General features: G+C 33.6%; 1 protein-coding gene across 1 annotated transcript in view; it reads left to right on the forward strand.

Annotated features, from left to right (window-relative positions):
• Window positions 1-7,003: 7,003 nt before the first annotated feature.
• The window catches only part of LOC145293315 (uncharacterized), a 41,388-nt gene continuing 21,923 nt past the window's right edge, over window positions 7,004-26,468 (forward strand). The window contains exon 1 of the mRNA XM_080139960.1: window positions 7,004-7,341. The gene's annotated coding sequence lies outside the window, so the exon portion shown is untranslated. The remainder of the gene's footprint in view (window positions 7,342-26,468) is intronic.

Raw genomic sequence — 26,468 nt, forward strand, 5'->3', positions numbered from 1 at the left:
TTATTATTATTATTATTAGTAGTAGTAGTAGTAGTAGTAGTAGTAGTTGTTGTTGTTGAACTATTGTTTACATCCACAATGAGAACATTTCAAATAATCGTTATATAAAAAATTGCGAAACTGAGTATTTCACATAAACAACTCAAATAAAAGGAAAGAATTTCACAAAAGGCGAAATCAGTCAAATGACAAAAATAATTTTGAACCAAGAAAATAAACTATAACCACAGGATTACATGGCCCTTTTGCAGTTTAGGAAAACAAATAGGGAAGAAAATGGGACATAACAGTAAGAATCCCACTGGATTGGATAGTGAAATTGGCGTTATTACTATAAAATATTGATAGAATTTAAAAATTTAAATGATTGTAAAATAAATTAATTACTAAGTATTTAATAATTATTAGTATAAAAAAGTAAATATTGTAAAATAATTTTCAAAATCTTAGATGTAAGTAACACAATTCGATTGGCTATTAAAAGTGAAACAAATCGACTCAGATATTTCCTCGTTCAGTTCTAGTTATCTTTGAAAAAAAAAAAGAAGAGTTTTCTACTATTGTCAATTTCAATATCGTTTCTTTCTGTCATTTTATTTATAAAATTACGCGGGAGTGATTAAAAAAAAAAATCTAAATTGCTAAAAATGACTTTTTAAAAAAATCCTGTATTTAATAAAAAGAAAAATAGGGGTTGTATTACTACAAATAGATTCGAAAAGGTTTTCAAAAAGCAAATATATAACAAATAAATGTTATCAAAGGCAAGATAAGTTACTTTTCTACCTAACTATTTTTTTTGTTTTATTTAATATAACATGTTTATTCAGCTCGAAAAACATACAGTGTATAAATGTTGTGCATTTTCTCCTAATAATTACTTTAATAAACACAAGGCCAAACGACATTTCTTTTAACAAAACAACAACAGAGGGTTTATTTAGAAAAGGCGAGATTGTATCTCAGACCGGAGAGCCCGGAAAACTCGTCCCGGGAAAACTCGTCCCGGGAAAACTCGTCTCGGGAAAACTGGTCCCCTTTCGCTAGGTAGGAAAACTGGTCCCTTATTGAATAAATGCCGATTGAAAACACATTTTATGATCGTTCTTGAAGGAGATATTATTTTTTTAAATAGACTATAGCCCCCCCCCTAATATTTTTAAAAAATATTTTTACTTGTTTAATGTTTTTTTTTTTTGGGGGGGGGGGGGTTGTATTACTGTACACATAGATTCGAAAAAGTTGTCAAAAAACAAATATATGACAAATAAATGCTATCAAAGGCAAGATAAGTTACTTTTCTACCTAACTGGATATATTTTTTGTGTTTTTATTCAGTGTAACAATGTAACATGTTTATTTAGCTCGAAAAACATGCAGTGTTTACCGATGTATTGGAAAATTCGGGTTTGTATTACTGTACACATAGATTCGAAAAAGTTGTCAAAAAACAAATATATAACAAATAAATGTTATCAAAGGCAATATAAATTACTTTTCTACCAAACTAGATATAATTTTCGTGTTTTTATTCAATTTAACATGTTTATTCTGCTCAAAAAGCATACAGTGTTTACCGATGTATTGGAAAATTCAAAATGGCGGCCGACTCTCTCTTTAACACGGTAAGTTCGGGAAAACTTACATATAAATAATAAACTAGACAAAATACTATTAAAAACCACCGAATATATGTCAAGTTATGTCACGGTAACATATATTGAGCAAATTTCTAACAGTGTTTTGTCTAGTTTATTATTTATTACACCTTTTTCCGAACTTACCGTGTTAAAGAGAGTCGGCCGCCATTTTAAATTTTCTAATCTCAAGCACGTTACTTGATAGACACAGGTGCTTCTTGTAGCATTTGGCCACTTCGACTTTTTTTTTTTACACAGTGATCACCACTTATCAAGGCCCGGAAGCCACTCAGGGATAAGGGTTATTGCAAGTACATTACGTTAGTGTGGAGATTTGATGAAGTGTTTACTTAAGAGGGCGGTTCATTAGGAATTTGTTAACATTGGACTTGAAGACATCCAAGTTGTAGTCCGGTAGGAAGCAGGCCGACGGAACAGAGTTCCACAGGCATGCAGTTCTAAGAAAGAAGCTTTGTTCATGGAATCCGCATTTTGATTTAGGCACAGATATAGAGTGGGGGAAAGTTTTCACAGTGGATTCAGCTAGACGGGTGTTTTTCGTGAAGGATTGGTGAGGGGGGACCAGAGATTGGAGTTCAAACGAGCACCTGCCATGGAAATAACGATAAAACAAAGACAGGCTCGCAACGTCTCTTCTGTGGGAGAGAGAGGTTGCAGGGTAGAGAAAAGGGCATTCCCCACTAAGCCACGAAGTCTATTTTGTACTCTGTCAAGGCAGGAAAGGCTGTTTTTAGCAGCTCCTGCACAAATATGGCAACAGTATTCCATCCTTGGACGTACTTGGCTTTTATATAGATAGAGAATTGCATCAGTAGTGAGATATCTTCTGGAGCAGTAGAAGGATCCCACCATCTTTCCAGCGACCTTGGCAACAGACTTGATGTATGTGTTCCATTTCAGATCAGGAGTAAAGGTCAAACCCAGAAGCTTGTCAAAACACGGGGCCTCACTCAGACGAGAGCCATCCATCACAATTGATGCCAGATGGGGATCAGAGCATTGAAAGAAAGGCCACCAGTTTCGTTGATAACCCTGCAAGCGGTGAACTATTTGCCTATCACTACGTATCGTCAAATTTCATGTTCTCTGGACTTGAATTTATGGAGAGACTTTACGTAGGTTTTCACCATAGCAGATTTACCATACCCCATCTTAGGCACGGATTTCCTACACCATTTTAATTTAATGGTAGACATGTGCAGACGCCGGCTGATAGACGCTAGCATGGAACTTTTCATCCCTGGCTTGTTATCAAATGCCCCATCTATCAGCCCAGTATTTTTCATTGCCGATGCGAATGACCCGTACCACGAGGTGCTACACTCCTACCCGGAGTTAACAAATTTGAATTTTTTGGTGAGCAAACCCATGCACACCACAGAACACCACGTCGAGACCACAGGTGCTCCTGTGTTCTCACACCCTCGTCGCCTTCCTGCGGATAAACTCAAAGCAGCGAAGGCAGAATTTAATCATATGCTACAGTTGGGAATAATACGCCCTTCATCCAGTCCTTGGGCTTCCTCTCTGCATATGGTCCCAAAACGAGACGGAGATTGGCGTCCGACTGGGGACTATAGACGACTTAATGCCATGAAGGTACCTGATCGCTACCCAATCCCGCATATTCAGGACTTTGCTTCCTCTCTACATGGTTGTAAGACCTTTTCCAAACTAGATTTGGTGAAGGCTTACCATCAAATACCAGTTAATCCGGCCGACATACCAAAGACTGCCGTAACAACTCCATTCGGAGCCTTTGAATTTCTTACCATGCCTTTCGGCCTACGTAACGCTGCCAGTACTTTTCAGCGCTTTATGGATGAAGTAGTGCGTGACTTAAATTTTGTCTATAACTATATAGACAACATTCTCGTGGCTAGTGCCTCTCCTGAGGAACACATCACTCACCTCCACCTACTTTTCGAACGGTTTCAGCAATACCAGGTGAGGATTAACCCTGGTAAATGTGTTTTCGGTGTTACGTCACTAGTCTTCCTGGGCCACGTTATCAGCCCAGACGGTATATCTCCATTACCGGAAAGGTGAAGGCTCTACAAGACCTTCAACCGCCCACTTCATTTCGCCAACTTGAACACTTCCTCGATCTGTTGAACAACTACACACGCTTTATCCCACACTGTGCGGATCTCTCAGCTCCTCTTTCCGACCTGTTACATAACAGGAAGAAGAAAAATGAGCAGATCTACTTAATGAAATCCAACTTAGAGCTTTTGATGAAGTGAAAAATACACTAGCAACAACATCTTTACTGGCACATCCTGTACCCGAGGCCCAGTTCTCACAGGTCGTTGACGCAGCGGGAACAGCTGTAGGTGAAGTGTTGCAACAGCAGCACCAACAACAGTTACAACCTCTCGCATACTTTTCGCGACAGCTAAAACCGGCCAAACAACATTACAGCATGTTTGGCCTGGAACTTCTGGCAATGTACCTTGCAGTGAAACACTTCCAACATTCACTCGAGGGTCGGCAATTTACAATCTATACCGACCACCGTCCACTGACACATGCACTGCGTGCTAAGCTGGACAAGTATTCTCCACGTGAAACACACCATTTGAACTTTGTTTCGCAATTTACTAGCGATATCCGGCATATCACGGGTGAACAGAACGCAGCAGCAGACGCATTGTTTCGCCTGCCCATTAATTCTCTGTCCTCACCATCTGATATCGATTTGCAACAGATGGCCTTAGATCAGCCAAGTCTGAACACGTTGGATCCATCGTCACCTGAATTTGCGACTTGCAAATTCGCATACCTGCCCGTGCCTACTTCTGACACGCAGATCATCTGTGACACCTTAACGGATTCACCTAGACCATTCGTTCCAATGACCCATCGTAGAGTTGTTTTTGAAACTCTACACAACGTAGCACACCCCGGATGCAAAGCTATAGTGAAGCTGATTACAGCTAGATTTTTCTGGCCTAACATGAGGCATGATATCACTGCTTGGACACGTTCCTGTGTATCTTGCAAAAAGTCAAAGGTGCACAAGCATATCCGCGCACCCCTTGGAACATTCAGCACCCCTGACGCTTGGTTTAGCCATGTTCACATTGACTTGGTTGGACCATGGCCAGTTAGTCAGGGATTTACTTATCTCCTGACCTGCATAGACCGTTTCACACGGTGGCCTGAGGCCATCCCCCTTAGTGACATTTCGGCTGAATCTGTAGCGCGAGCCCTTATATCAGGCTGGATATCGCGTTACGGAGTTCCCACTACAATCACCACTGATTGTGGTGCACAATTCGAATCCCACCTATTCTGGGAACTGTCCAAGATCCTCAGGATCACTCGCATTTGGACAACAAGCTATCACCCTGCTTCTAACGGGATGATAGAACACTTCCATTGCCAATTGAAAGCAGCATTACGCGCTTACACCGACCAACAGCAATGTACATACTGGTCGTCCTTCTTGGCTGTCGGGCATCAATCAAGGAGGACCTGGGATATTCGGCAGCTGAACTGGTCTATGGAGCACCTCTATTGTTGCCAGGTCAGATGCTGACCCCAATAGAGGATATAACAACTGACACAGCTCTGTATGTCAACAGACTATGAGCTTATCTCAGTAAGCTACAGCCGATGCACCCTAGGAAACAGACCATTGAATCTTTGGTTCTGAAAGACATATCGACATGGACTCACGTGTTCCTTAGAAAGGACACAGTAAAAGCCCCCTAACTCCACCTTACACTGGCCTTTATCGCGTGCTTTCACGCACTGACAAAATGTTGATCTTAGACATTAGTGGTAAAAAAGAGACAGTATCGGTAGATAGAGTAAAAAGAGCCTTTCTGGACACATTAACACCTGAGCCACACATTCCTCCAACATACACACAGCATCATCATACACCTGAGGTAAATGTTCCTCGTGAGAACAATTATGTGACCACTACACGTAGTGGTCGACGGGTACATTGGCCGAAGAGACTATGCAAAACTGTGTATTTCTGTTGAGAAAGAACATTTTTTCTCTCCTTTCCAAAAAAAGAACATTTTTTTCTTCTCTCCTTCACCAAAAAAAAAAAAAAATTTTTTTTTTCAAAAAAATACTCAAATAAATTTACATTTCTATTGTATTCTTCTTCTTACTATTTGTTAGGCTACCTTTTTCTCTGTCGGCTTTCAGCCTAAGCAGGGGGTTATGTAGCAGACGCAAATAGACCTCTTTCTTCTTGCACATATTCCTCCCTGATTGAGTGATTTGGCCATACACTGGCCAATCAGAGGAGTAGCGCATGAATATTTTAAATCACCAAGGACCTGACAGCTTCCGGTCCTGAGAAGAAAACACTCTCTTACTCCACCAGCTTTCGAAGGGACTAGACTTTTCGCTCCTCTGCTCCTACTAGGTATCAGACGACAGCCACCGGCTGTAACTACTTAGTAAGCAGTGAAGTCCCGAACCTTCCTTCCTTCTTTTCCTCCTTCGAGTTTAATGCCTTTTTAAATAAACCTTTCCTTGTTAAGTTTAAGAAGTGGTTTGTTGTTTGCTCGGAAAATTGTGTTAAATTATTTTATTAGGGAGTGCCTTAAAAGCACCAAATATATAATCCCTAAAAGTGAAAGTGGCGTTATTACTATGAAATATTGTTAGAATTTAAAAATTGAAATTATTGTGAAAGAACTTAATTGCTAAGTATTTAATAATTATTGATATAAAAAATAATTATTGTAAAATAATTTTTAAACAGTTAAAGTCATATCTAAGTAACACAATTCGATTGGCTATTAAAATTGTAACATTTTACTTAGTTTTAAAATTAAAAAAAAAAAATAATTAGATCTCCAGTCATTACTATAAAATATTGATTGAATTTAAAAATTGAAATTATGGTAAAAGAATTTAATTACTAAGTATTTAATAATTATTAGTATAAAAAAAAATAATAAAAATATTTTTTTAAAAATTGAATTTTAAAGTAACTTTTCTAAAATTGTCAATTTCAATATCGTTTCTTTTCATTGTTTCTAATTATCTTAATTTGTTTGTCATTTTATTTATAAAATTGCGCGGGAGTAGTGATTCATTAAAAAAAAATAATCTAAACTGCTAAAAGTCATTTTTTTTTTTAATTCCTGTATTTAATAAAAATAGTTAATTAAAAAAAAAACATTCTGTTTTCTAATATTGTCAATTTCAGTATTTCATTTTATTTATAAAATGACGTCAATTTCACTATCCAATCAAGTGGCATAACAGTACGACTGATATCCCATTTTCTTCCTCATATTTTTATTTCCTTAAACTGCAAGAAGGCCCACTATTTCATAGCTAGCTATAACATTTGTTGACCCAAACAGTCACGGGTAGTCTAGTATAATCTAAGTTTCATTACAAACAAGTTCGCACACTTACCCAGTGAAAAGACATTTTTATACAAAGAACAAAATAATGATTACACCGTATTACGATGACCTAAATCCATTGTTCTTTAGCAGTTGATTTTCTTTTTAAATAATTTCACGTTTAAATCGTGTTTTTCTTCTTTTAATTTTCATATATTTAATTTCTTAATGAATACAAAACAAAATTGTATCAATTTACTAAAGAAATCCTAACAAACAAAACAATTTTCTATTTTGGACACACAAAAAAAAAAAAAAAAATCATCCCGATTGAATTTCTGCAATGAAAGGCAAGTTTTTTTTTTTTTTTTTTACCTTTTTATTTATTTTTTTTACACATTTCTAAAAAATTCAATTCAATAACTTTAAAGATAATCTTAAACATTAAAATAAGTTTATTTTTTATTGCAATAAAAAGTCGATGCTTGTTAAAATACAGTCGACTGATCGATTTTAAAAAAATATATATGTGTCGTTGGTTCGAAGTAAAAACTTATGTAATTGTCATGTCGAAAATATGAACATATCGAAAAATTACAATAGTAGAATAATTGCTATTGTGATTTTAGTAAAAAAAAAAAAATTCTATCGCTACAAGGTTAAAAGACTATGTCAGCCGTTACTATAAAGGCGAAAAGGGAGATAAGTATGTTCTCTGTATTCGCAATCTTCAAAGTGTTTACATATAGGTAAAATGCCATTTCCCCCAATTTTACGTAAAAATTACTTTTAACTATAAATAATTTAATACTATATGAATTTTCCTAATTTTTGGATATATTAGTATTTTCGACATGAAATTTAAATAATTTCAGTATTTTTGGTTTGAAGTCACATGTGTAAAAAGCTCGATCTATCGACTCTATCTTATCAAGCACAGTTTCTTATATTTCTACAAAAGAAGAAGAAAAAATACTATATTTTAATAAGTACCAAAATATTGATTTCGCCATGCTTCAAATAGACACAAATAATAAAAAAAAAAAGTATGAATCTCTGAGTAAAATAAATCTCCTAAAAATATTATTCAAGCTGGTAGATACGTGCCAAATGAATAGCCCATGCTGAAGATGTATTTTAACCCCCTCCTTTTACTTAAAAATAACACAAAAATCCGATACTTAACTAATTTTAATGAATTTTCAGTATTTTTTTAAATAACGATCAAGGAATATAATGAACCCATTATTTTTTATGTAAATCTTAGTGGAAATGTATTATTTAGTTTAAACAAAAACGACTTCATTAAAGTTGTGGTTTTCAGTAGTAAAAAAAAGAAAATGATTGAATTTATTTTTGCTTTTTTTATGAAAATAAAGCATCATAAATTGTAACAAAAAATCTTTGGAGGGGAACATTACAAAAACTATTTTTGGAGGGGAGCATTACAAAAAAAAAGACCCCAAAGTCTGTAAGCATTAAGCATTGTGTATTCAATATTTTCACACAAAAAATTATAATTACAAAAAATATTTCTTGTTCTTTTCAAATTACCTTTTTTAGCATAATTTTTATTTCTATGATTCTTGTGTTTTCTTTGCATGAATGAACATTGAATCTACAGCGTAACATAATTTTTATATAGTCTTGAAAAATAAAATAACATTAAAAGTAGGAACACAGAAATATAATTAAACTAAAAATGGTAAAAATTATACAAACGTTCATGATAGGAATGCATGGATGTTGAAAAATGAAGATAACCAATCTCCACTATCTTGTGCATGCCTTGGGAAAGACAAAGGCTAAGAGGTATTCCACAGCAAAATCCAGTCTGGAATCCTCATAAGCAGATGGTGGAACTCTGCACCATTTTCTGGCAACTGCTTCAGTCATGCTGGCACTGACTGTATTGGCTTGCCTTTTCATCAGAGTCTATCTGCAATGCTGGGGATCTTGGTAACTGGGCAAACCTAGGTCCATTTATTGTAACAAAGCAGGCGTACTAGTTAGGTAACAGAACATTGACACATGAGAAGCAAAAAAAGCAGCCACATTTAAACACATATGCAAATGACCAAGTGGTGCATAAAGCTGATGTCATAGCGAGGAAAAAGATAAAAAAAGGAAAGAAATAGAAAAATAAATCAGGAAAAAAAGGAAGAGCATGTGATGTGAGAAGGACATGTGAACAGGTCGCCAAGAGAGTGCAGGCATAAGATAGTTGCAGTGATAGAGACTTTGAAAAGTACGTGTTCAACACGGCAGGATTTAAAGAGGTTTTGAAATAAGAAACAATTTGTTATTTGCAAGTATTGGATAACAAATGCATTTCATTTCCACTTAAAATAAAGTGAGTTGAATTTCTTTCCTTTAGTTTGTTCCTGCAACTGGATCAGACAATATGTGGGTCTGATTTAAAAATTGTGACAGTTGAAGAGTTTTAAAATATTATGGGTATGTACATTATTACCAGCCTAGACCTGCACCTGGAGAGATCTCTCCAGTTTTGCTGTATCAGCGTAAAAACAGCACAGGGAGTAAGTAGTTACCAGTTTTAAGCTTAACCCCTGTTGGCATAGAGCTGGATGAATGAGTTTGCTCCTGACAGTGGAAAGAATTTCAAAAGCCTACTGGGCAGTTACTACCCACCTTAACCTGAGCAACCCTTCTGCAATAAGCTACTCTGCCATAACTTCATTAGATGCTACTACACCATAACTTCATTTGTTTCATTAGATGTGTCAAGCTTAAACAGTTAGAAAACTTACTGTAAAACTTAGTATCAGGTAAAATAAGAAATGAAACCACCAGCTTTATGGTTGGTAACTTGGAATGTTAGAACCATGTGTTCTGGTCTCTCCAACAACCTTCAACAAATTGATGTTGGAAAAACAGCAATAATTGATCATGAGATAACGAAATAAAACATTGACAATGATCATATCATTCCATGTTGGCATGATGGGCACCGTCCAGTATTATGTATTACCCTCCAACCCCTTCCGAATCAATAGTGACATCAAGCAAGGATGTGTCTTGGTGCCTATGCTATTTTGCATCTTTCATTATCTTCTGCACTATGCATTATACGAGTCAGAAGATAGCATCTTTCTACATACTAGGAGCGATTGCAACCTATTCAACCCCATCCTTTTTAAAGAGAATACAAGGGTGCACTGAGTGCTCATTAGAAAGATGCTATTTGCAGATAATGCAGCTCTCATTGCTCATTCTGAGGAAAATCTTCAACAACTCACCAGCCTGAAGAAAACCAACATTATGTACTAAGGTGTCAACATCACCCTTACAATCACTATTGGCGACCACACCCTGGAAATGGTAGACAATTTCACCTACCTTGGCTCCATTATCTCGAGTAACTTGTATCTGGATGCAAAGTGCAACATAAGAATAGGCAAAGCAGCCACTGCCATGGCTCGCCAAGAAAGTGTAAGATCACACCTTGCTGACACTCAACATAACATGAATGTATATCAGACCTGCATGCTGAGCACTCTTCTTTACAGTAGTGAGTTCTGGACTTTGTAGTCACACCAAGAACAAAGACTGAATGCCTTCAACATGCACAACCTCAGACGTCTTTTGAGCCTCACCTGATAGAATTGGGTCAAAGTGGCTTATGCTAGCTCGGACGTGCTGGTTCAGTCATGTAAGCAGAATTAAAATTAGTGACATCCCAAATGACATCCTCGGCTGCTCTCTGTCAGCTCTTCTCAGGAATACGGCCAACTTAATGATCAACTTTACGCTACAAGAACACCTGAAATAGAGATCTGGAGACTTGTGGCATTAAATCACAAGATCTCGAGTCAGACAACCAATCACACAGCGTGGTGAGCAAAGATAAAGGACAGCATCAGATTAGCAGAAAAGAAGGACAATAATGGAAAGAACCTGTAGATGAGAGAGGATCGAGTTCAGTGCTGCTACACTCACAATCCATACTGCTGACTACACCTAAAGCAGTGGCCAATGAAGCTGCGAATCTAAAATTGAACTATGTGCTCACAGCAGACGCTATAGGGAACCAAACAAGGTGCAGAATGCCATTGTCTCAGGAGATAGAGGTCATCATCATTATGATGCTAGAGAATTCCATTTGGTTATTCATGTTTTTTCCAAAATTTTAGATTTTAGATTGAGGATTTCTTTTTTAAAGTTTACATGAAATGAACACCCATTTATTGATCATAACCAATTAGCAAAATCTTAATGACGAAAATAATATTGGTAAATCTTTACAATCTAACTCCGCATAGTTTACTAAAAATAAGAAAATCTACTTTTTTTTCACTATTACGTTTCCACAGCTTTAAAAAATTATTCGCAAAGAATGGATTAAAAAGTATTAGTGGGGATTATCACATTGTATCTAAATTTAACGTATAATGAGCATCCACTTGCTTGACAATTAGTGGTCAATAAGATATGTAACTATTCTTAGTTTCCAATTTATGGAGAAGCGGGAAGGGAGAAAGCAGGCTTATCTCCTGTTTTACTTTCTTACATTTTGAGGGAGGGATTAAAACATGTTGTTAACTCTTTTGTACTTGCACCTAACAATTTAATCAACAAAAAATACCGTAAAATGATCGTTGGCCGACAAACCTTGCAACATGTTTCATTGCAACATGTTTCATTGCAACATGTTTCATTGTAACATGTTTCATTGCAACATGTTTCATTGCAACATGTTTCATTGTAACATGTTTCATTGCAACATGTTTCATTGTAACAGATATTGTGCAGGTTTCTACCATTATTTTGTTTAATTTTCAAATTTGGAGTGATTATTAGAACGCTCCAGATAACCATTTCATGTTAACCATTTTTTATTCTTATACAAAATTTGGCACTAATTTTTAAAAAATGGTAGGTAGAATTGAAACAATTATCCAGATATGTAAAACAGTACATTGTTTTGCCTTTGGTAACATTTTCTGTGTTCTATGTTTGTTTTTGATCACGTTTCGATTTTTTTGTCTAAACTAGTTTATGTTTATTAAATTGTAAGGTGAACGGACAAATTATTTAAAAAAGGACCCTTTTTCCTATATTAAGAATGGATTTCTAATAAAAACGTTATCATTAATGAGGAGTGTTTTAAATCGAACCAAAAATAAAATGGATTAGTAAAATATAGCTCCTCTCTGAATGTGAAATTGTAATAAAAAAGACCCTTTTCCATTTTTCTATTAAGCAAACACAAAAAAATAAGATGTCATCTTTTAAATATCAAATATGAATTTGAATATTAAAATTTAAGATAACCAACAAGAATATTTTACAGTATCTTTTGTTTATTAAATTGTTTAAGTACAGAATATTTAACAACACATGCGTTCTTATCCCTATAAGCATGTGAGAAAGCCAAAACCGATATGAACCTCTCCCCTTGCCTCAGATATTAGAAACTGTGAATCATTGCATGTTTCATTGAACGTTGACTGACCATGAAGAGGGTGCTCCTTTTATGTTTAATCGATATGTAAGAGTGATCCCAATCTTTGAAATTTGAAATACTTAGTTGTTGTTTTATTCTTTGAGGATATTTTTTAAGCAGTTAAAGATTTACGAAAATGGTTTGGTTTTTATTTCGACTATTTTTGCATAACATTTTTGTGTGCGTAGAAATGTAGCATTATAGTTCAAAAATTTTATTTGTATTTTTTTTGAATGTTATTAATTTTAATTCAACAATGTTTATTTGGTATATTTTTATAACGTTATCAATTTTATTTTTGAACAATTTAATTTGTATTTTTTTAGAATTTCATTAATTTTAATTCAACAATTTTTATTTGGTATATTTTTATAACGTTATCAATTTTATTTTTGAACAATTTAATTTGTATTTTTTTAGAATTTCATTAATTTTAATTCAACAATTTTTATTTGGTATATTTTTATAACGTTATCAATTTTATTTTTGAACAATTTAATTTGTATTTTTTTAGAATTTCATTAATTTTAATTCAACAATGTTTATTTGGTATATTTTTATAACATTATCAATTTTATTTTTGAACAATTTTATTTGTATTTTTTTAGAATGTTATTAATTTTAATTCAACATTTTTATTTGGTATATTTTTATAACGTTATCAATTTTATTTTTGAACAATTTGTATTTTTTGGAATTTTATTAATTTTAATTCAACAATTTTATTTGGTATATTTTTATAACATTATCAATTTTATTTTTGTATAATTTAATTTGTATTTTTTAGAATTTCATTAATTTTAATTCAACAATTTTTATTTTGTATATTTTATAACATTATCAATTTTATTTTTGAACAATTTAATTTGTATTTTTTAGAATGTTATTAATTTTAATTCAACAATTTTTATTTGGTATATTTTTATAACGTTATCAATTTTATTTTTGAACAATTTGTATTTTTTTGAATTTTATTAATTTTAATTCAACAATTTTATTTGGTATATTTTTAGACGATTATCAATTTTATTTTTTAATTATTTTATTTTGTATATATTTATAACAGTTTATTTTGACTTTTGAATTATTTTTAGTTTGTATATTTTTATAATGTTATCAATTTGATGTTTGAATTATTTTTATTTATTATATTTTATAACTTTTATCAATTTTATTTTTGACTTTTTCATTTAGGATATTTCATAACGTTACAAATTTTGTTTTTGAATAATTTTTTTTTGGATATTTTTATTACATGATCAATTTTATTTCTTAACATTATCAATTTGATATTGTAATTATATTTAATTGGGATATCTTATTATGTTATAAATTTTTTGTAATTTATTTTCTTTGATATATTTTTATAACGTTATCAACTTTATTTGGAATTATTTTATTTGCTATATTTTTCATAAGGTTATCAATCTGATTTTTGATATAATTTATGTGGTATATGTTTCTAACGTTATTAATTTTATGTTTGTATTAATTTTATTTGGTTTATTTTATAACGTTCTCAATTTTATTCTCATAGCATTATCAATTTGATTTTTTAATTATTTTTATTTGGTATATTTTTATAACTTGATCAATTTGATTGTTGATATATTTTGTGCAAACTTGTGAACGAAGAAGACATTTATAACATAAATGCATCTGCTTTGAACATTTGTTCCCAATTTATATACAGAATAATATTGAAATTTCTTCTTCGAAATGCCCGAGATTTACTTTAAAGGACCACAAACCCAACTTTGAAAATAAACCCAAAATTAGATTGATTATTCCTTGTATTTAAGATATTGATAACATTAGTAAAAGGATTTTAAATAGAATTTTGACAATAATTAAACCTAAATTAACTCATATCATCATCAGATGAAGTTTTAAGTTGGTTTAATACATTACCTAAATGTAATAATAGTAAGTTGGTTTAGTACATTACCTAAATGTAATAATAGTAAGTTGGTTTAGTACATTACCTAAATGTAATAATAGTAAGTTTACAATGTTCGACATTGATTCATATTGCCCATATATTTCTCCAAAATTGTTAGAAAACGCATCAGAGTTTTTGAAACTTGAAACTAATATTACAAAATTAGAAACTGGCATAGTAAAATTAACCAGAAGAACCTTTATAAAATACAATAATAAATACAGAGAATTAAACTTTGATATTACGATGGGTGCCAAACTCTGCACAGGTTACTTAGTTGGTCTTTACATTCTTAATGAGTTAACTAAAAAGGAACAAATTATAAGGGTGGTCTGTATAGAGACGGTGCACTATTTTTCATCAACTCTGGTAGTAGAGACTTAGAAAGAATTATTCAAATGTTATGTAATTTCTATAAAGACATTGTCTTAAAAACAACCATAAATAAAAATCATGAAAAAGTAAATTTTTTAGATGTTACACATTAACCTAATTTACAATATGCAATCTCAATGAAAAAAATCAATGATATGTAGCATATCAAAAAGAATATTCAGATTATCCCAAAACGAGGATATATTTAATAGCAATAAAGAATATTATGATGAAGCATTATCTAGATGAGAATATAGTGGTGAAATAAAGTATATTAAAAATAAAATAGGATAATGGAAAGGCAAAAATCTAAACTGAAATCATCACATGTTATTTCATACAATATGGTAATGGATAAATTTCGTTGTATAAATACTAAAAACATTAAAGTTGTAATAATAATTTTGTAGAAAACAATATAAGGAATCCTCAAAATAATAGCAGTAATATAAATAAAAAGACAAATCGATGTAGAAATTGGATTTGGTTTAATCTGCCTCATAGTGCACACATAAAAAATAATTTGATGTAGGAAGGTTTGGAAATTATTGAGAAAAATTCCCCCCCCCCAAAAAAATAATCTAGATAAAATCATAAATTGAAATAATGGTAAATTATATTTTTCGACTATCACTAACTTAGTGAAAACTATAATAAGTTCTAACCATGTAACAATAGACAAACTAATGAAAGATGTTTCTCAACCAATGAAAACATTGAAGGGAATTCACTTTGCAACTGTATAAATATTGATGAATCTCTGTTAGAAGGTTTATCTCATTGTCTCATTTATACTATGTAAATGTGAAGTTATAGATAATAATAGAAGCAGAACATACATTGGTGCCACGGAATGTAGATTTAAAGAGAGATTTAACAACCATATATCATCCTTTAAAGCACTAGCAGTTAATAATATGAAGAAAAAAATATCCTTAGCTAATTGGATTAGGGAATTAAGAAAGAATAAAATTGAATACAACTTGAAGTAGTCTATACTAGGAAGTGCTAGTAAATACTCTCTAAATAAGTCTGACCGATGCAACCTTTGCAATCTAGAATCTTATCATATGATAATATCTAAAGAAAACTTTTTAAAACAACAGGAAGTAATTCAAAACAATTTACATAGATCTAAGTATATCCTGTTTCGCCTAAAACCTGATTAGAAGCATAGATTAAATTAAAATAAATAAAATTATCAAAACATGGAAAATTATTTTTTCTTTATAGAGATTAATATATTAAATAAAATATAAAATTAGCAAATAAGGTTAAATAAACAGGAGATTGTAAATCACAATATACAAAATAAATTATCTAAATGTTATGATATAATGATAGTAAATATTATCACTAGTTATAATCAGATATATACTTAGAATAAATTAGAAAATATGATAATATATTTTACATAATGTAGTATTTAATTTAAAACTGATAACTTACAGCTAATAAGTGTATTCTATGATTATATATAATTAGTGAATTAGATATTAAATGAGCATATGGAATAGAAATAACTCGTAATATTTCCAAAATTGGTCTTATTACAATGTTTGGACATGTTAAAAATTAGTTTCAAATAAAATATTTTTAATAATAAAATAAAAATAAAATAGGAAAGAGTATGAATTCTGTTGTAATCACAAATTTCTAATAATCATAATACAATAAAGTAAAATTAGACTCAAATTCTTGAATGTTAATTTTAAAACTCGTTTATTTAGTTAAGTAAGCATTAAAGCATTAGGTTAAATTATATTAAACTGCCATAGCATATTATAGTATGGATATCATAGTATAGTCTTTTTCTTTATATTATTTTGAATATATTAAATAAGATATAAAATTAGCTAATAAGGTCAAATAAATTGGAAAGCCTAAATTACAATAAAAAAATAAATTAACCAAACATAATAATATAATGATAGCGAATATTATTACTTGTTATAATCAGATTTATATTTAAAATAGATATATCTAACAACTTCAACTACTTTATCATGCCTGGATATCTCCCACTCTGCCGTAAGGACTCTGACAGACTGTGGTTAAATACAATGACCCCACAACTCAATCTTCACTCTTCAATCCTGCAGTCCAATGCACTTCTGACAGCAATTGCTTCTGCCAAACAAAAAAGACACCCTCTTTCCCAAATACAGGCTTTTTATAGGACAAAACCGTCCAAAGTTATTTGCATACTCTTCCCATGATCTCTAGTCTATAAATAGACGCAGTGGCCATTCTCTTCTTCTTCTTTCTTCTTTCACTCTCTGAAGCGGGCGTTGCCAGTGGTAAAAGGTTTGCTCGATTTTTTTTTTTTTTTTTTTTTTACTACACGCCCCCATGATCATTAAAGATCATTCACATCTCATAATCCCGTGTCCAGATCGGCACATTGCGTTCTCTTTGCGATCTCTGCATCTGCACCAGTTCATCTTCATCACTCCCTGGCTCAGTACCACCATCCTCATCACCTAAATGGACCACACGCCTTAAATCTAAAACATGTCGTGGCATTCCATTGACACTTAAGTTGTTTGGGGATTGCACTCCTGTTATCACTCCTCTTCCCCACTGCGTTGTGCATCGGGCATTAGGCGGTTTCACCCAAACTTCTTCTCCTATTTGGATTCTGGCTAGTCCTTGATCATTAATTTCCGGTGACATGTCTCTAGGATGCCTCCATTCGTAATTAAAGATTGCTCTATGTGGTACTGTGTCATCTCTTTGCCCGACCTTAGGGGACATGTTGTACAAAAATGTGGCCTCTTCAGGCGATATTCTTCCTCTCTCAGCTATTGCTTTCACGGTCCGATGATGTCGCTCCACAATGCCATTTCCTCCAGGTCTGTAGGCTGCCCTGTAATAACTTTTAATCTTCCATTTTTTTAGCATCGTCTGAAAGATTTCTGAGCGAAAAACAGTGCCGTTGTCCATTATCACCTCCCTTACTAGACCTCGTTCAAGCATCACCTTTTCTAATTCAGTTGCAACTGCAGATGCGGCTTCCACTCGCAGTTCCTTCCATATCGCCAGTCTACTTGGCCCACAATCAATTATTGATAAGTACGCTCCCCCTCGGTAGTGTGCTATGTCAATAGCTAGTCTCGTCCAGTTTGTTAAAACTCCAATTTCCCCAGGATTATGTATATTTGGGGCAGGATCGATCGATTGACACCGAACACAGTTCTTTACTATCATCTGAATTTCTTCCCGTTTTACATTCGGATCCACTTGCCTCACCAAATATAATGTTCTCTCCACTCCCATGTGATGCATGTCATGCAACTCTTTAATTTCTCCAATTCCAAGACAGCATATCGGCACCTCCTCTTTCTCAATTAACCACTGTTTTTTTATCCGTTAGCGCATCTGCCTTGTTTCTTTCAGAAGGCACAAACACTGCTTTTATTTGCAGTTTCAATTCAGATATCAACTCTCTAAGCATCCCTAATCTCCGCTTTATTATCACTTCTCCGGCACCCTTTGTTCGTATTCTGCCACTCTCCTCCACAGTAGAGTTCACCCAACTGAGTACAGTGGATGAATCAGTTCTTATTTCAATATTTGTCAGTCTCCATTTGATAGCTAAATTAACACCCTTTAGAACAGCATCTAATTCAGCTATGTTAATGTGATTAAAGTCATCACTTTTCCTCAGCCAAGTTGCATCTTCCGCCACCACACCGCCAATCTCGACAACCACGCCAGTTGCAATATTGCTTGCATCACACCACACGACTCCTGTGCTCACTTCAGGTATGTGCCAAGCGCCATTAACAGGGTCTTCTTTTTTCACCTCAGCTAGAACCTCCTGCATCACTTTCATGGTTCTGCAATCAACTTTTTCTTCCCAATCCATTCCATTTGCTCTTCTTTTCACATAACTGCATGCTAATCGCAGCCATCCAGCAATTGGATAGTGCCCCAATAATTTACCACAGATCGAAAATAGCTCCCGCCTACTAATTTCTCCTCCCATCTCTGGGATCTCGTTGCCTCTCCTGAACATTAGTGCACCCATCTTATTTTTCATAAGCTTAAGGCCCAGTGCCGCTCCTCCGTCCAGGGATTCCGGAGATTTTGCTGCTAACCCAAACCCCTTCAAATGTTCCACAACTTCCTGTGTCGATATTTTTGTTACGTCTACCATTATATCATCAATGTATGAATCAGTGGCCTCTTTCGTCCTACTTCCTTTCTTTAATACTGTTTTTAAAATGGCTGCCATAATCTTTGGTGCGACATTAAGTCCGAATCTTAATCGTGTTAGGCAATAGGTTTTTCCTTTATAACAGACCAGCTTGTACTGCCATAGTTCCTTTGCCACATGTAGTTGCAGGTAGGCAAACTTAAGGTCCACTATTGCGGTCCCTCCTACCAACTGTTTCCACTTTCTTATCTTTTCATCACATACATCTATTATGTCGCTCCCTGTATGACACGCCACAAAACGGTTCAACTCACGAAAGTCGAACACTGGCCTAACTTTCCCTTTTGTGGCCTGAAATACTGCCATCAATGGCAACACGCCTTTTCTTTCTCCTTTCCATGGTAACAGAATACCATCCGATATCCATCTTTCCACCTCTTTCTCGAATTCTAATTTCTTATCGCCTTCCAGAGAGTTTTTATAATATTGAACTTTGTTCTGCAATACTGGAGGCTCTCCCTTCCATGTCCATCTTACTGTCCATTTATCTCCATCGAAGTTTGCTTCAAAGTCTTTATCCTCGATTTTGCAAACATTCAGCTGATGGGCAGCCACGGCACATTGTATATCTCCAAACTTCACTTTGGCTTTCTTTATAGTTACACCTCCCAGCTCATTAATCACGTCCATTCCAATTATGACGTCGATCCCATCAACGATGTGATTCATCAAGATTGCCCTCACTTTTACGTGCATTTCACAGACTTTTATCTCCACTTGTCTGGCTCCTTTACATTCTATATTCCTCCCATCAACTGCTTTCACTGTACCGGTCCTTCCATATCCCTTCAAAAGTTTGGAATTGATTAAAGTAGTGGTGCACCCAGTATCGACAAGTGCAGTCATTACAGAATCATTCACCTCTACTTCTATTATAGGAAGAGGCCAGTATCGCGCCTTCATTTCATTGCTAGGGTAGCTTGCGGCGCAAAAGCTCCCCCTTGCCCGTTTCCCTGAATCTGAGGACAATATCTCGCAATATGGCCAAATTTTCCGCAATTGTAGCATGTTGCCCTGGCCCTAGGGATCTCTGTGCAATCTTTTTTTAGGTGCGGTCCTTGACATCTAAAGCACTGAAGGCTTGATTCTTTCTTTCCCTTATTAGTCTCATTAGTTTGCGCACTTGCGGCCAATGTCCGAGTTTCTACGACCCTTTTGCTGACTAAAAGCCGTGCAGTCGGTATCAGTTTGCTGACATCCATTCTCTCTATGTTCAGTAGCTGCTGTAATGCCACAGATACATCGTCTGGGAATCCAGTTATGAATGCCAGTTTGGCTGTATGTTCCAGCCCTCTTCCCAGATATCCCACCAGTCCAGCCAATCTTTTGATTTTATTAGCATAAACATCCACAGATTCTCCTGTCCACTTGAATCGTTGCAGTTTTTCGTATGCCTCAAAAGGCCCCTCAGTGTAGGCGGTCACGAGTCTCATCTCTATCAGTTCTGCATCTTCTTGTTCTGCATTATTCATCTCAAGATAGAGAGCGAGTGCATCTCCCTGCAAAAAAAGTGGAATAAAACTGGCAAGGTCTGGCACATGTTGAAGCTTAGCCACCAGTTTTACTTTCTTTATCCATCCGACTACATCACCTTCTCCACTAAAAGGTGGTATCACATCTTTTCCCAATCTCAACATCCCAGATTCCATGATCTGTTCTTTGCCGGAATAGCTTGTGGTTAAATACAATGACCCCACAACTCAATCTTCACTCTTCAATCCTGCAGTCCAGTGCACTTCTGACAGCAATTGCTTCTGCCAAACAAAAAAGACACCCTCTTTCCCAAATACAGGCTTTTTATAGGACAAAACCGTCCAAAGTTATTTGCATACTCTTCCCATGATCTCTAGTCTATAAATAGACGCAGTGGCCATTCTCTTCTTCTTCTTTCTTCTTTCACTCTCTGAAGCGGGCGTTGCCAGTGGTAAAAGGTTTGCTCGATTTTTTTTTTTTTTTTTTTTTTTTTACTACACAGACATATACATGGGCTTGGAGTATATATTCGGAACACCCTCTCCTTGACTAGAGAAACTAAACTAGAATCGAACGATCAAGCCTTTATGTGCTTTAGACTTAACATGTAACATAACATTAGCTACTTTTATTTTCTCTACCGCTCTCCCTCGACCCAGGACTGTACCCTAATAAACAAAGTCTCTGACAGCATAGATACAGCACTTTCCCTCGACACTGGCACACAAGTGCATGTGTTTGGTGACTTCAATGTCCACCACAGCAACTGGCTTGGATTTTCTACTCACACAGACGCAGTTGGTATGACTACATATAACTTCTCTATATCTCATTCCTATCACAGATGGTTACATTTCCAACCCGTTTCCCAGACCAGCAAGAACAATACCCATCACTTCTAGATCTGTTTCTGACCACAGTTTCCGATGACTGTGTAACTAATGCCCACAGCCCACAGGACAGGTAATTTACAGAATGTATATATAATAATTTCACCTTTTTGGGACGGGTAATTTGAAACATATTTAAAATGTGTTTACCTACCTTTGGACAAGTAATTTATATACATATATGAAACAATTTAACATACTCTCGACAGGTATTGCACAACATATATGAATTAATTTCTCTTCCCGTCAAGGCTACCATAATTTAAAAAAAATTTAAATCATTTTTAGAAGATGGACCATTAGGATTTCTAATTTAAGACACCATCATTTTAAATGAAATGATATCATTTGTTCACCATAACTCAACAGGTTTTCTAAATAATTACATAAATGCATTGACGTGAATGATAAGGCAACTTTTACTTTACCACAATTTTCATTACAAGAACACCAATAAATTAACTCACATTTCATCATTTTTCATAATTATTGGATATGTTACTGACTTCAACAATAATCTTCATAATTTTTATCCACATTATCGCCCCCACCACTTATGAAAGTAATAACATGGATATATTTTCTGGGCTGATTATATCATTACAAACACGCCAATCGAAAAATTCACATTTCATCATTTTTCATAATTCTTGGATATGTTACTAATTTAAAAAATATTAAAAAAAATAATTTTAACCCACATTATGCCCCCTCCCTTACAAAAATAATAACTTTGGAATATTGCCTGGGCTGATTATTACATTACAAATACACCCATCGATTTATTCACATTTCATAATTTTTCATAATTCTTGGATATGTTACTAATTTCTACAATCATTTTTCATAATTTTAACCAACATTATTGCCCCCCTCTTACGAAAATAATAATTTAGATGTATTGTCTAGGCTGATTATTTCATTACAAACACACAAATCGATTAATAAACAGTTCATCATTTTCAATAATTTTTGGGTATGTTACTTATTTCGACAATCATTTTTCATAATTTTAACCCACATTATCGTCCTTTCCCTTACAAAAAATAATAACTTTAATATATTTTCTTGACTGATTATTTCATTACTAACACACCAATCAATTAACCCATATTTCAGCAGTTTTCACAATTCTTGGGCATGTTATTAATTTCGATAATCATTTTTCATAATTTAATCTGACATTATTGCTTTACTAAAATAATAAATTATACATATTGTCTTGTTTAATTATTTCATTAAAAAAATACAATAATGAAATAACTTACATTTGATCATTTTTCATAAGTTTTGGATATGTTATGAATTTTGACTATCATTTTTCCTCATTTTAACCAACATTATCGCCCCCTCCCCTTAGGAAAATAATAAATTTGTCATATTGTCTGGGTTGATTATTTCATTATAAACACACCAATGAATTAAACCACATTTCATCATGTTTAATAATTCTTGGATATATTATAAATTTTGACAATAATTTTAACCCACATTATAGCACCCCTTACAAAAGCAACTTTTGTATGTTGTCTGGGTGGATTATTTCATTACAATAAGATTAATCAATTAACTCACACTTTATCATTTTTCATAATTCTTGGATATGGCACTAATTCTGACAATCATTTTTCATAATTTCACCTTACATTATCGCCCTTCCCCTTACAAAAATAATAACTTTGATATATTGTCTACGCTGATTCTTTTATTACAAACACACCAATTGATTAATTTACATTTCATCATTTTTCGTACTTCTTGGATATGTTACTAATTTCGACAATCGTTTTTCATAATTTAAACTTACATTATCGTCTTTCCCCTTACAAAAATAATGACATTGGTATATTGTCTGGGCTTCATATTTCATTACAAAAACACTAATAAATTAACTCATATTATTTTTCATAATTCTTGGATATATTACTTATTTCGACAATAATTTTTCACAATTTTAACCCATATTATCGCCTTTCCCCTTACAAAAATTATAACTTTGATATATTGTCCGGGTCGATTATTTAATTACAATTAGATCAATCAATTAACTCGCAGTTAATTTGGTTTCATAATTCTTGTATATGGTACTAATTCTCACAATCATTTTTCATAATTTTAACTTACATTATCGCCCTTTCTTCCTTACAAAAATAATAACTTTGATATATTGCCTGGGCTGATTCTTACATTAAAAACACATCAATTGATTAATTCACATTTTATCATTTTTCATAATTCTTTGATATGTTACTAATTTCGACAATAATGTTTCATAATTTTAACCCACATTGTCGCCCTTCCTCTTACAAAAGTAATAGCTTTGATATATTGTCTGCGATCATTCTTTCATTACAAACACACCAATTGATTGATTCACATTTGATCATTTCTTGTAATTCTTGGATCTGTTACTAATTTCGACAATCATCTTCATAATTTTAATCTACATTATTGCCCTTCTCCTTACAAAAATAATAACTTTGATATATTGTCTGGTCTGATTATTTCATTACAATTAGATCAATCAATTAACTCTCATTGTATCATTTTTCATAATTCTTGGATATGTTACTAATTTTGACAATCATTTGCTGGGTATTCTGCTAGTATATATTAACACCTGTCTCATTCAATCCTGGGCGATGCTGAGTATACTGTTAGTATCTATTTCCACCTCTCACATTCAATCCCGGGTGACGCCAGGTGTTCTGCTTGTATATATTTCCAGCAACATCATCCAATAACGCCAGGTAATTTGTTACTATATATTTCCACCTATGTAATTCAATCCTAGGCGATACTGGGTATTCTGTTAGTATATATTCCCACCTGTCTCATCCAACCTCGGGCGACGCCGGGTATTCTGCTAGTACATATTTCCACCTATCTCTCTCATCTAATCCGGGGCAATGCCAGGTATTCATTTAGTATATATTTATTTCGGCAGGAAATTATGCTATATAATACGGTTACTTGGTCTTTTGGCTAAGATAAAAGTGTAGTATTTTTCTTAGAATTCAAATGGTCTTATCCGCCCCCCCCCACCGCTAAACAGAGTTAGGATATCATATTGTTACTAATACATTCATATAGAAATGCATTGTTTACACTTTAAAATATAGCAACTTTTGATCTACTCGAAAATAAGGAGAAGATTATGCCTGGGATCTCACTAAATCCATTAATTCACATTTCATATAATATTAAAACGTGTAAGTATAAGGTTTTAGTAAAACAAACGCTGATTAACTCATATTATTCCTCCCCCTTTCCCTCTCTACTCAGCTATATGTAATGTTTTGGATTATGATTCGGGCAATTGGGCGATTGAGAAATTCATTGTTTACATTTTAAAATATAGCAACTCGATTGTCGTTGGTAAAAATTTTCAATCACTCATAATTTTATTCACCCCCCCCTTTGATTTTCGTGTAAATTTGGGATTCTATGTTTTGAAATGCGATAATTAAGTTGGTACCAATTTTTTGACTCAAAAATTAATATTTAACTCTGGGTTATAATATCAAGTTACCTTTCGAAGGCAGTTTATGTATGTATTAAAAGTCAGCATTAAAGCGTGCTGACTTCACATCACGTGACATGACTAAGCGTTTTTTCAAATACGTACAAATAACATTAGAATTCTAGTAAAATATATAGGAAAAACGTTAAAATGTTGCTACTTTTTTGCCTCCCCCATGCAGAAAAATGGCCAGATGACCAACTTAGAGTTGACCGTTGGGGCCAAAATTTTGATATTTTTCGTCCGAAGGTTGGAGCTTCAATATGATACCAATTTTATCAAGTTTGGTTGTATATGTCAAAAGTTTTTGGTGGACATACAAACACACACACACACACACATTTTTGCTTTTATATATTAGACTAGCGGTGCTATCCAACATTACCCGGGACTGTATAAACAATGAGAAAATTGAATTTGATTTTGAATATGTTTGTTATTTTAAGGAGAGAGGAATTTTTAGTGTCTATGTATCATTTGCTATTTCGAGCCAAAGAATATTTTACCTACCTAGAACGGGTATTACACGTATGAAATAATTATATCTTACCTAGAGTAGGTAATTTACAGCATATATATGAAATAATTTAACCTTTACGAGGATGGATGAGATACAACACATACTTAAAATAATTTTACCTATACAAAAACGGGTAATTTTAATACATATATGAAACAATTTCACATGCTCATACTTTTTTACCTCAAAACGGACATTACTCTCACCAACTCAACTCCCAAAAGAAAACACAAGAGCACGTTTAAAATTAACATAACCATGCTTCTTTCTACCCACCACTACAACCATCACATCATTCCCGGATAATAACATAAAAAATTCCAAAAAATATAGATTACTCCCTAACGAAACTGGCCTAGTGAACTTTCATAGAAAACCAACAATATATATGTATTAATCTAATTTTGAGATCGTAAACTGTTTAAGCCATATCTGGAATCGACTTTACAAATGAAGTAATTTTGAGATAGAAAATTGTTTAAGCCATTTACGGTACACACTTTATATTCTGTCACCCTCATTTAATCCAGAGCGACGCTGATTATTTTGCTAGTATGTATTTGCCCCTATCTCATTCAATACCAAGCAACACCAGGAATTTTGCTAATATATATTTCCATCAATCTCCTTCAATCCCGAGTGATGCCAGGGATATTGCTAGTAAATTTTCTCACCTATCTCATTCAATTTTAAGCAACGCCGGGTATTCTGCTAGTGTATAGGTGCAGATATCTAATACAATCCAGGGCTATGCCAAGTATTAGTCTGTTCTGTATTTGTACCTATCTTATTCATCCCCAGGCGATTCCAGGTATTCTGTTAGTATTTATTTGCACCTGCATTATTAAATGTCTGGTATTCTGTTTCTACATATTTCCACCTATATCATTCAATCAGGAGTGATGCAGGGTATTCTGCTAATATATATTTCCATTCAATCCCAAGCAACACTGAGAATTTTGCTAGTATATATTCTCACCTACTTCATTACAAACACACCAATAAAACAACTCACATTGCATCATTTTTCAAAATTCTTGGATATGTAACTAATTTAGACAATCA

The sequence above is a fragment of the Euprymna scolopes genome, chromosome 14 (assembly GCF_053919585.1).
Source record: "Euprymna scolopes isolate OS-2025 chromosome 14, ASM5391958v1, whole genome shotgun sequence".
Classification (NCBI taxonomy): Eukaryota; Metazoa; Mollusca; class Cephalopoda; order Sepiida; family Sepiolidae; genus Euprymna; species Euprymna scolopes.